The sequence below is a fragment of the Hakea prostrata genome, chromosome 4 (assembly GCF_041222555.1).
Source record: "Hakea prostrata isolate BN-2017 chromosome 4, UWA_Hpros_2, whole genome shotgun sequence".
Classification (NCBI taxonomy): Eukaryota; Viridiplantae; Streptophyta; class Magnoliopsida; order Proteales; family Proteaceae; genus Hakea; species Hakea prostrata.
Window position 1 is genome coordinate 17,021,445 of NC_142603.1, and position 11,307 is coordinate 17,032,751.

Genomic DNA, 11,307 nt, shown 5'->3' on the forward strand with positions numbered 1-11,307 from the left:
TGCCCCTCTCTCTCCATTAATTCATTCTTCATTGTTAATCTCCAGCTTGCTTGCATTTTTCATTTTTCTTTTTTCATTTTAGGTTGTGCAAAAACTAGTGCCAAATATTTATACGAAAAAGCAAAACTTGGATGACAAAACACCACAGCAAATATTAATTGATTCAGAGCATGAGGGCTTGAGGCGAGAAGGGGAAATCTGGATAAAGAATATAGCAAAATCGTGTTCACTTGTTGCAACACTTATCACTACAATTATATTTGCAACAGCCTTCACTGTACCAGGTGGGACTGACCAAACTACAGGCGGCCCTATCTTATTGCGAAGGACTCCTTTTATAATCTTCATAATATTTGATGCTGTAGCACTTTGTTTTTCATGCACCTCGGCATTGATATTCCTGGCCATCCTAACTTCTAGCTGTGCACAAAAAGATTTCCTCTCATCTTTGCCAAACTTGTTGATCCGTGGGCTTCTCTACTTATTTGTCTCTATGGCGGCAATGATGTTTTCCTTTGGCGTTACAATTTATATCAATACCCATAACCAATATCTTTGGTTAGCTATTGGAGTTATGGTTGCATGTATGATGCCAATTTTCACATTTGCCCATACAATGTTTCCCTTATTCAAGCAGTTGTTAAGAACTACCATTCTCCCCCCTGTTGGAAAAAGAAAATGAAAATTAGGATCATGCATGTCTAGCATGATAGTGTAACTTTTTATGCAAAAGAAATGTATGAATTGGTTTGCATTATGGAATTTTAGCAAGATTGGATCTTTGATTACTTCTACCACTAATTTATATCAATTAAATCTAAATTAATGTTTTAATTGATATTACTTCACCTTTATATGTGCAATCATGCATATGTCTATATCTGTCATAAAGCCAAATTTTAAACTATGAAGTAATATAATAGCATTTTACATAAAATGTAATATAGTGATGTCTCCTCAAAATTACGCCGTTATAGCACCATCGTAAGTGCCCTAAAGACCCCTTCTCTTGTAGTGTAGCCATGCATCTTGACTTCTAGTTGTGTACGAAAAGATTTCCTCTCATCTTTGCCGAATTTGTTGATCCGTGGACTTCTCAACCTATTTGTCTCTATGGCGGCAATGATGATTTCCTTTGGTTTTACCGTTTATATTATTGCTCATAGTCAATAATCAATATATGTGGTAGTTTATTGCAATTATAGTTACATATGGTGATATCGATTTTCACATTTTGTTTATACAATGTCTCCCTTATATGCTTGTTAAAAACTACGTTTCTTTTCCATCTTGGAAAATGAAGTAGGGAATTAGGGCCGCACATGTCTCACACAACAGTAAAACTTGTATAAAATAGAAATGTATGTAATGCTTTACATTAAAGAACCCTTGCAAGTTTGTATCCTTGATTAATTCTATTGTTGATTTGCGTCCATTAGACCCATATAAATGCTTTAACTGATATTACTTCACATTTGTAGCCCCCAAATATTTAAATTTGATGTGTTTGGGGGGTTTTGGGTTTTATGGTTGATTTATATTTATAATTTTTATTTTTTTTTTTTTTTTTGTGTTTTTATAAAAAAACCCAAAGAGGGCCCCCCCCATCATTTTTTTTTTGCTAGGGGGGGGTTTTTTTCAACCCGCCGCAATGTTATTTAGCCATAATATGACCTTTGGAGATCTTTGGAAAATATGACCGTTGGAGATCTTTGGAGAATATGACCGTTGGGGATCTTTGGAGAATATGACCGTTGGAGATAATATGACCGTTGCAAATAATTTCTTTCCTTATGTATAGCATGTTACATTTATTTTATTCTTTACTTGATTGTATTATATATATACACATGAAGAGGTAATACAAAATCACTCCTACACAAAATCATCTTAACATGGTATCAGTTTAGGACGATCCAAACCTTTTCAAGTGACGCTATTTTTTTTTTCAAGAGCAGTAAACGATCCCTACGTTGTTGTTTTCTTTCCGCTGCCTTTACAATGACGGATCCATCTATCAATGCTCTTGCTACAACTGTTGTTGCTTCCACTAATGTTGTTTCCATCAACTTTGATGGTTCTTCCCCAAATTTTCTACATCATTCGGATAATCCTGGTGCTATACTTGTCACGCAGCTTTCACGCGGCGATAATTATCCCACTTGGAATCGTGCGATGCAGATGGCTCTTGAGGCCAAACATAAGCTTGCATTTATTGATGGCTCCTTGCCTAAACCCACCGCTGATTCTTTGGAGCTTCACGCATGGACACGATGCAACAGCATGGTCCTTTCTTGGTTGCTAAATGCTCTCTCACCTGATATTGCTAATAGCATTCTTTACATCTCTACTGCCCATGAGGTTTGGGATGATCTTCGTGATCGTTTTTCTCAAAAAAATGCTCCTCGAATTTTTGAGATCCGACGTAGCATTTCTAATCATCGTCAAGGAACCTCTTCTTTGGCATCTTATTATACTATTCTCAAGGGTTTTGGGGATGAAGTCAACTCATACAACTCGTTCCCACCCTGCACTTGTGGTCTTTTGTCAAAACACACTGATCTTCAACGACAAGATCGCTTACTTGAATTTTTAATGGGCCTTAATGATTCTTATTCTTCTGTTCGAAGTCAACTCCTTTTGATGGAACCCTTGCCTAACATCAATCGTGCTTATTCTCTTCTATTGCAAGAGGAGCTTCATCGCTCCCTCCATGAGTTACCGAATCCATCATTGCATCAATCTGCCCTTGTAGCCACTGCTCCTCGTACACATTCTAAAAATGGTAAGAAGCCTATGTATCACTGTGATTTTTGTGGCATGGACGGCCATTCAAATTCCCGTTGTTTTAAGAAACACGGTTATCCTCCCAAGAGCAACAATACACACATTAAATCAACATCACATGGACTCTCTGCTCGATCCTTTGCTGCCATCAACCCAGGAACAAATTCTGCCCCCTCCTTTACTTCGGCACAGTATCATCAATTATTGGCATTGATCAAATCGGGTAATCCCCCTCCTTTAGCAAATGCTGCAGGTAATTCCCCTTCCCCATGGGTTATTGATTCTGGGGCAAATTTTCATATGACTTCTAAGTTACAATTTTTTAACACTGATACGGTGGTTCCTTATACATCTCCGATTACATTACCCAATGGTGAAACAACCCTTGTGTCCCATTTAGGGACTTGCACCCCCACCCCTTCCATCTCTTTTAATAATGTCTTATATGTTCCTTCATTCCGTTTTAATTTATTATCTGTTAGTCAAATCACTAAAGCTCTCAATTGTTCGGTAACATTTTTTCCTCATCATTGTGTCTTTCAGGACTTACCAACGAAGAAGATGATTGGATTGGGTAAAGAGCATAATGGCTTATATTATTTGGAGTTGCTTCCCTCCATTATTGCAGCCTCATCCACTCATTCCCACTCCTTTGATGTGTGGCATTGGCGCTTAGGCCACCCATCTCGCAACATTATTAATTCTTTATCACGTTTTAATTCTTGCATTTCAGTTTCTAATAAATGTGTTTGCACTATCTGCCCTTTGGCAAAACAAACCCGGCTACCTTTCCCATCTAGCTCCATATCCACTTCATCTTCTTTTGATTTAATACATTGCGATGTTTGGGGTCCTTATTATATTCCTTCTATATGTGGTGCTAAATATTTTTTGACTATTGTGGATGACTATTCTCGCTATACTTGGGTTTTTCTAATGAATTTCAAATCTGACACTTGGTCTTATTTGCATGATTTTTTGCAATGGTTAAAACTCAATTCAATTTTCAAATAAAAAAAAATTCGCACTGATAATGCTCGTGAATTTTTTAATCACTCCACCACCTCCTTTTTTTTCCAACCATGGAGTTATCCATGAACATAGTTGTGTTGACACCCCACAACAAAATGGTGTTGTTGAACGCAAACACCGGCACCTACTCAATGTTGGTCGGGCCCTTTTATTTCAGGCCAATCTTCCACAAGATTTTTGGGGTGATTGCATTCTTACGGCCACACACATTATTAATAGGTTGCCTACCAAACTTTTAAAAGAGAAAACTCCTTTTAAACTTCTTTTTAATAAAACCCCCACATATGTTCATCTTTGTACTTTTGGTTGTTTGTGCTATGGACACAACCATTCCACCATCAAGCACAAATTTGACCCCCGTGCTTCTCCAGGAATTTTCATTGGGTACCCTTTTGCTCAAAAAGGTTATAAAATTTTTTATCTCACTTCTTGCAAGGTTTACACAAGTAGAGACGTTGTTTTTATTGAACATATTTTTCCTTATCACCTAAAGACTTCCCCTTCATCTATTAACCCTACCCTCCCTGTTCCAATTCCTGATTTTGAATCCTCCTCCATCCCAACCAACCCAGTTTTCCCATCTCCACCATTAGACCCGCCAACCCCACCACACAACCCTTTCCCACCTCCAGTTGTGTTGTTGCCACGTCGCTCCGCCCGGTAGCATAATCCCCCCTCCCATTTGAAGGACTACATATGCTCAGCTACTCACGCCACATCATCTTCTTCGGATGCCGGTAAAATCTTTCCTCTTGATTCTTCTATCTCTTATAAAAAGGTCTCACCTTCTCATCTTAAGTTTATCAGGTCTCCTTCCTCTTCTGAAGAACCCACTAGCTTTGCCAAAGCAATGTTGTCACCTGACTGGAAAGATGCCATGCAGTCAGAGATTGAGGCTCTTGAAACCAATAATACTTGGTCACTTGTTCCTTTGCCGCCTCAAAAGAAAGGCATTGGTTGTAAATGGGTCTACAAAATTAAAAGACACTCTGATGGTTCTATTGAACGCTACAAAGCACGTTTGGTGGCCAAGGGGTACACCCAAACTGAAGGTGTTGATTTTCATGAGACTTTTGCTCCTGTGGCCAAACTCGTTACTGTACGCGTCTTGCTTGCTCTTGCCTCAATTAAAAATTGGTCAGTTCATCAACTTGACGTTAATAACGCCTTCTTGCATAGTGATCTTGACGAAGAAGTAGATATGACTCTACCTCCTGGTTATCATCGTAAGGGGGAGAATGTTGTTTGCCGCCTCCACAAATCTCTCTATGGTTTAAAGCAGGGTTCTCGTAATTGGTTCGCCAAATTTTCTACTGCCTTAATGAGTGTGGGCTTCATTCAATCGACTGCAGATTATTCCCTCTTTTTTAAGGGCTACGAAAATTCAATCATCTTTGTATTAGTATATGTGGATGACATCCTTATTGCCGCTTCTGACGCTTTGGCGATTTCCACCTTAAAGAGTTTCCTTCACCAACAATTTCGTATCAAAGATCTTGGACCCATGAAATATTTTCTTGGTCTTGAACTGGCTCGCTCACAAAAAGGTATTTTCCTCAATCAACGAAAATACACTTTGGATATATTGTCGAATGTCGGCCTCATCGGTGCTCACCAAACTTCATTTCCAATGGAACAAAATCTCAAGTTTACGGACTCCGATGGTGATATCCTTCCTGAACCTGCATCTTATCATCATTTGATTGGACGGTTGATTTATCTCACCATCACTCGTCCAGATATTGTGCACACTGTCAACATTCTTAGCCAGTTTATGCACCAACCTCGCAAACCACATATGGACGCTACAACTCGCCTTCTCCGATACCTTCACAAGTCACCTGGCCAGGGTATTTTGCTTCCAGCTAATAGCACCTTATCACTTCGTGCTTTTTGCGACTCTGATTGGGCCAGTTGTCCCATGACTCGCCACTCCACCACCGGTTACTATGTTTTTCTTGGTTTTAGCCCTATCTCTTGGAAGACTAAGAAACAACATACAGTTTCTCGATCCTCTGCCGAGGCGGAATATCGAGCCATGGCAATGGCCACTTGCGAGCTAATTTGGTTAACTTCGCTCCTTCAAGATTTTGGTGTTCATTTGAAGCAGCCAATCCCTCTTTTTTGTGACAATCAAGCAGCCATCCACATTGCTGCCAATCCTGTGTTTCACGAGCGCACCAAACATATTGAAATTGATTGCCATGTCATCCGTGATAAGATACGCTCTGGCCTCATCCGCACCGTTCATACTTCTAGTTCTACCCAAATTGCTGACATTTTCACCAAATCCCTTGGCAAAGATTATTTTCTATTCCTCAAGGACAAGTTGGGAGTTCTTGATATTCACTCTCCAACTTGAGGGGGAGTATTAGCCATAATATGACCGTTGGAGATCTTTGGAGAATATGACCGTTGGAGATAATATGACCGTTGTAGATCTTTGGAGAATATGACCATTGGAGATAATATGACCGTTGGAGATAATATGACCGTTGGAGATCTTAGATAATATGACCGTTGCAAATAATTTCTTTCCTTATGTATAGCATGTTACATTTATTTATTCTTTACTTGATTGTATTATATATACACATGAAAAGGTAATACAAAATCACTCCTACACAAAATCATCTTAACAGTAGTACCATCCCAAATGCCAGTATAGTCCCCTTTGCTTGTGGCTATTTGTTTATACAATTTCTGTTAACAACTAAATTTCTTCTTTACCTTTGGAAAAGGAAATGGAGAACTAGGGTCATGCATGTCTTGCATAATAGCAGAAATTGTATGAAATAGAAATGCATGTAATGCTTTGCATTAAATAACCGTAGCAGGTTTGGATCTATGATTACTTCTATTACTGATTTGTCTCCATTAAACCCGTATTAATGTAAAAATTAATATTACTTCACATTTGTGTGTGTAACTATATGTGCCGTAAGGCCAGATTCCATACTGATTGTAGACTAGGAAGTAATATCGATGATCAAGTTACATGACAATTCGTATTTTCATGTTACATAGTTTGTATTATTTGTTGGTCCGTGGACTTCTCTTTCTATTATTTTCTATAGAAGCAATAATGATTTGCTTTGCAACTATAATTATAGACTTGTTAAAAACTACATTCCTTGCCATTTTTGGAGAAAGGGAAAAAATATTAGGATCACACATGTCTTGCACAATAGCAAAAATTGTATGAAATACTTTATGAAAATGTATGTAAGGTTTTCTATTATGGAGTCCTAGCTAGTCCAGACATTTAATTACTTCTATTTTTAATTTGTCTCCAGTAAATCCATATAAATTTTTTAGCTGATATTAATTCATAAGGTTTAAAAAAATGATATTAATTGACATCTGTTTGTTTGTAGTTGTAAATGCCCAAGTCTAAGTTCAAACTATTGCAAACTAGGAATACTAATATAAGTGATCAGTTTACACTTGAAGATTCCTCTCCGCCGTCAAGTGGGGTTGCTTGATTGGTAAGTTTAGCACCTTTAGTGAAGAGGTCATGGGATTAGCTCTTGTTGATGGCACATCTAATATCCCCATCCCCTCTAAATAAAAAGTGTCTTTATATCACCCCCCCCCCCCCCCCCAAAAAAAAAAAAAATCCTTCCCGCCAATATGACAAAATAATGTTTTGACATGCATGTGTCTTTTGAATCAAGGTTTAAAGTATCTACACATATTGTTTCCTCTTGACTGATACATATATGTATCCTTGGCATGTCATATGATACAAGCCTATACATAAATGGATTTAATTTTTTTTAATATAATTTCTCATGTCTATCAAATCTTAATAAAACACCAGATTTTTTATCTTCGCCATCTATATCCATTGGTCCTGATTCCAATCCAATAGTCTCTACTTGGATGACCCACAACTGTTTTCTACTAGCATTTCGGGTCTCGGACTTAAAAAATGGGTTTTGGGTTAGGATTATAGGGGATTTCACATCCTCCCTCTCTAAAAAGAAATTTTATCCTTGAAATTGAAGCATATATAGGTTTCCAAAGAGGTAAGGATATTTTGCTTTCATTTCATTATCCTTCTCCCAAGATAAGGGTGTCAATACGGTACGGTATCGGTAATTCGGTACGGTACCACATTTCAAACTGTTCAACCATAACCGTACCATACCATATAAATTCGGTACGGTATGAAAACGGTTCGGTACGGCTTCAGTATGAATTCGGTATAAAATCATATCACTTTGCTAATGAACCTTAATTTAGAAGGGCACTCCAATAGATGAGAAAGAGAAAGAGAAGAGATTGATTAAGCAAAATAACAACCAAGGGAAACATACCCTTAAGATAGCTTGAAGGACATGGATGAGACAAAAAAATGGAGACAACATTAGCTATTCTGGAATTCAAACTTGCCTACATGTTTGTCTGTTCTCTCCTATACAAGACAACATTTTTTAGGCTTCCAATATAATGAAACACCCATGTAAATTTCATACTTGAAATGCTTGGAAAATTGCAAATACAAATGAAACGCTATGCTTTCTTGGCTCTTGTTGCTAGGAGGTTAATGGTTATTAGGCAAGTAGGCAACTTGTTTGGTGGGGACACAAATAATAGAAATACCCCAAATTAGCACAAGTTGTTTAGAGACTAACTGGTTAAGATCTACAGAAATGAAAGAACCATCTATTACAACTATAGTCCTTTAGCACCTTGGTTATTCACCTATTAGGGTTTAAAGGTTAAACTAAAATTACAAAACTAATTTTAAAAACAGTATTCGGTACGGTTCGGTATTCGGTAATTTGGTACGGTATACGGTATGTACCAACTGTATACCATCTGAAACCAAAACCGTACCGTACCAAATTCCAGAAAACGGTTTCGGTACATACCGTACCGAATTTGAATCGGTATGGTACGGTGAGATTTTAAACTGTATGGTACAGTATGGTTAAACGGTTTCGGTACCGTATTGACACCCTTATCCCAAGATGCTTCCTTGGGGGTGTGATTCTTCCATCGATTCTTAACCAAGGATATGGTCCGATTACGTAATTGTTGATCCTTCGATCCAATATTCTCAGTTGTGCCATTGTTTCTTTTAGTTGATCCATGTTTCCCTTCTATACTTCCATTGAGGCTTGCAGGTTTGTGATAATCATTCCATGCTCGGAAGTGATGGTGTTGAGCTGTTTCAGGTTCTCGTTCATTACGTGTAAACGAGTTCAATCGGCCATCCGGCAGGTCGGACCAATGTCACGATCCCGTATCTAAAGCTTAGAGCAGAGGGATATTAGAGGGGAAGAACAGCAATTCAGAAGAGGGAATTGGGAAAGAAGAAGAAGAAGCGTAGAGAGAAAGTTAGAAAATTACAAATATCATTCTCCCCTACAATTGCCTTTCTAGTTACATTTATAGACTAGGGTATCCCTCTAATCATATGACACCTCTACCCCTATATTCTCTCATATTCCCAAACCCAAACCCATGTCTCATACTAACATTCTAACCCTTGACCTTCTTTCAACTACACTTACACTATATCCATGACACTGTCTTTCGCTGATTTCTCGGCTGTGTTTGAGCGTGTAGCCTTTTAATTCGTCGATAAACATTTAGATCCTCTTAAGATAACTTTATGTTCTTTCTTTTCTGAATCAATTATGGCTATTTTTCTCTTCATTCATGTACATAATTTTCTACTATTTTGTGAGATTTTAGCGAGTTGAAATTTTCCCTTCTCATGTTTTTTTTTTTTTCATTCCATTTATAGATAGTATCGCCAAAGTTTGATTGATCTCGTTACTAATATGCTCTATGAAAAATATAGCTCTACAGAGCCCATGCTGATGGATTAACTAACGTTTGTTAAGGCGTCCCCACTTTTTCCAACATCCATGAGAGAGGCAGAAACTAGATCTAGTGAGGAGCAAGAGTTATCGACACTTAAATTTGATGTCATGGAGAAGCATGCTGTATGGACTTCAAATCTTGAAGGTATTAAAGATGACTTTTTCCCCTTTGGAAGTTGGAAGTTAGATTTGGAATTTAAGCTGAATGACATATTCGATCTCTGTTTTTTGGATTATGGATCCATGTTTTATTAAAATTGAATATTTGTTATGATGCAAGATTTGAAATTCACATTTTCATTATTGAACCTTCTCTTCTAAATTTGAAAAGATTTCATATCAGATGAAAACACAAAGATGCATGATATGATGTCAGATCTTGTATTTTGGGTTACCACTTTATATTTTATTTTAAAAATGTGTAAAGATATGTGATTTTTTTTTTTTGGTCAATAACACTGCTAAATAAAAGAACGAGAAGAGAACAAGGGCTCAGAAGACATGACCTCCTGGGCCCAAGGACTGGATATGGGCCACTCTACTTTACTCGTTACAATGAGAGCCCTCCGGGCTAGGGAATGAGCAAGCCCATTAAGATCCCTAGGAATAAAGATAAAAACACAATCTTCAAACTCCTCCTTCAACCTCTTAATGTCAACAACGATGGTTGAAGTCCAACGGCTGCAATACATCTGCTCCTGCGAATTCAACATCTTGATGACCCCTTCACAATCAGATTCCACCCTAAGTGAATTCCATCCTAGCTCCTTTGCTAGTAGCATCGCCTCCTTAATTGCTTCTACTTCTCCTTGCTGAGCTGAAAGAAGAAGGGTTGGAATTGACAGCAACTTCTTGATCATTGTCTCATCCTCCCATATTGCAATACCCAATCCTCCTTTGAGTTCATCTTCCAAGTAGGCTGCATCGCATTGAATTATGTTCCTGTGTGTTAATATTTCCTCATGAAATTGCCTTGCATGTCATTCCTTCCTCTTTATCCAAATAACCTGCTAGGGACCAGAATTCAGCAAAGGCTTTATGTGCCTTGGTAATGACTTCTTCAGCACTCCATGTGATTCTTTGGTACACCAAATCATTCCTAGCCAGCCAAAGATACCAGCATATATATGCACATTGGCTGAGTACTTCTCTACTATGATGTTTACTTTCAAATCTAATCAAGTTCCACCTCTCCAGCCAAGTATGCAATTCGGGATTTCCTTCATCTGGTATACTAAAATTTAGTTGACAGCCGAAACATACTAGCTTTGCAAATACACAACCCATCAGAATATGGTCAATTGTTTCTAATGTTGCTCCACATCGTCTGCAACTATGGTCAGTTTGTATTCGCCTTGCTAATAAGTTCTCCCTAGTGGCCAATGCTTGTGCACAAGCTCGCCATAAGACTGTCTTGATCTTGGGCATAGTTTTGATGTTCCAAATTAATTTCCACACTTTTGGTTTCACTCTATCCCATTTGTGCTCCCTAGATGAAGAAGCTGTGACCTGATTCCCATATCCCTTCGATTGGTGAGAAGGTGATATGCTGATTTTGTTGAAAAATATCCATTTTTGCTAGCCCCCCACACTTGTCTATCCGATTGAGGGAATAGACTAATCTTCATAAGCTGAATTGCCTTCCTGT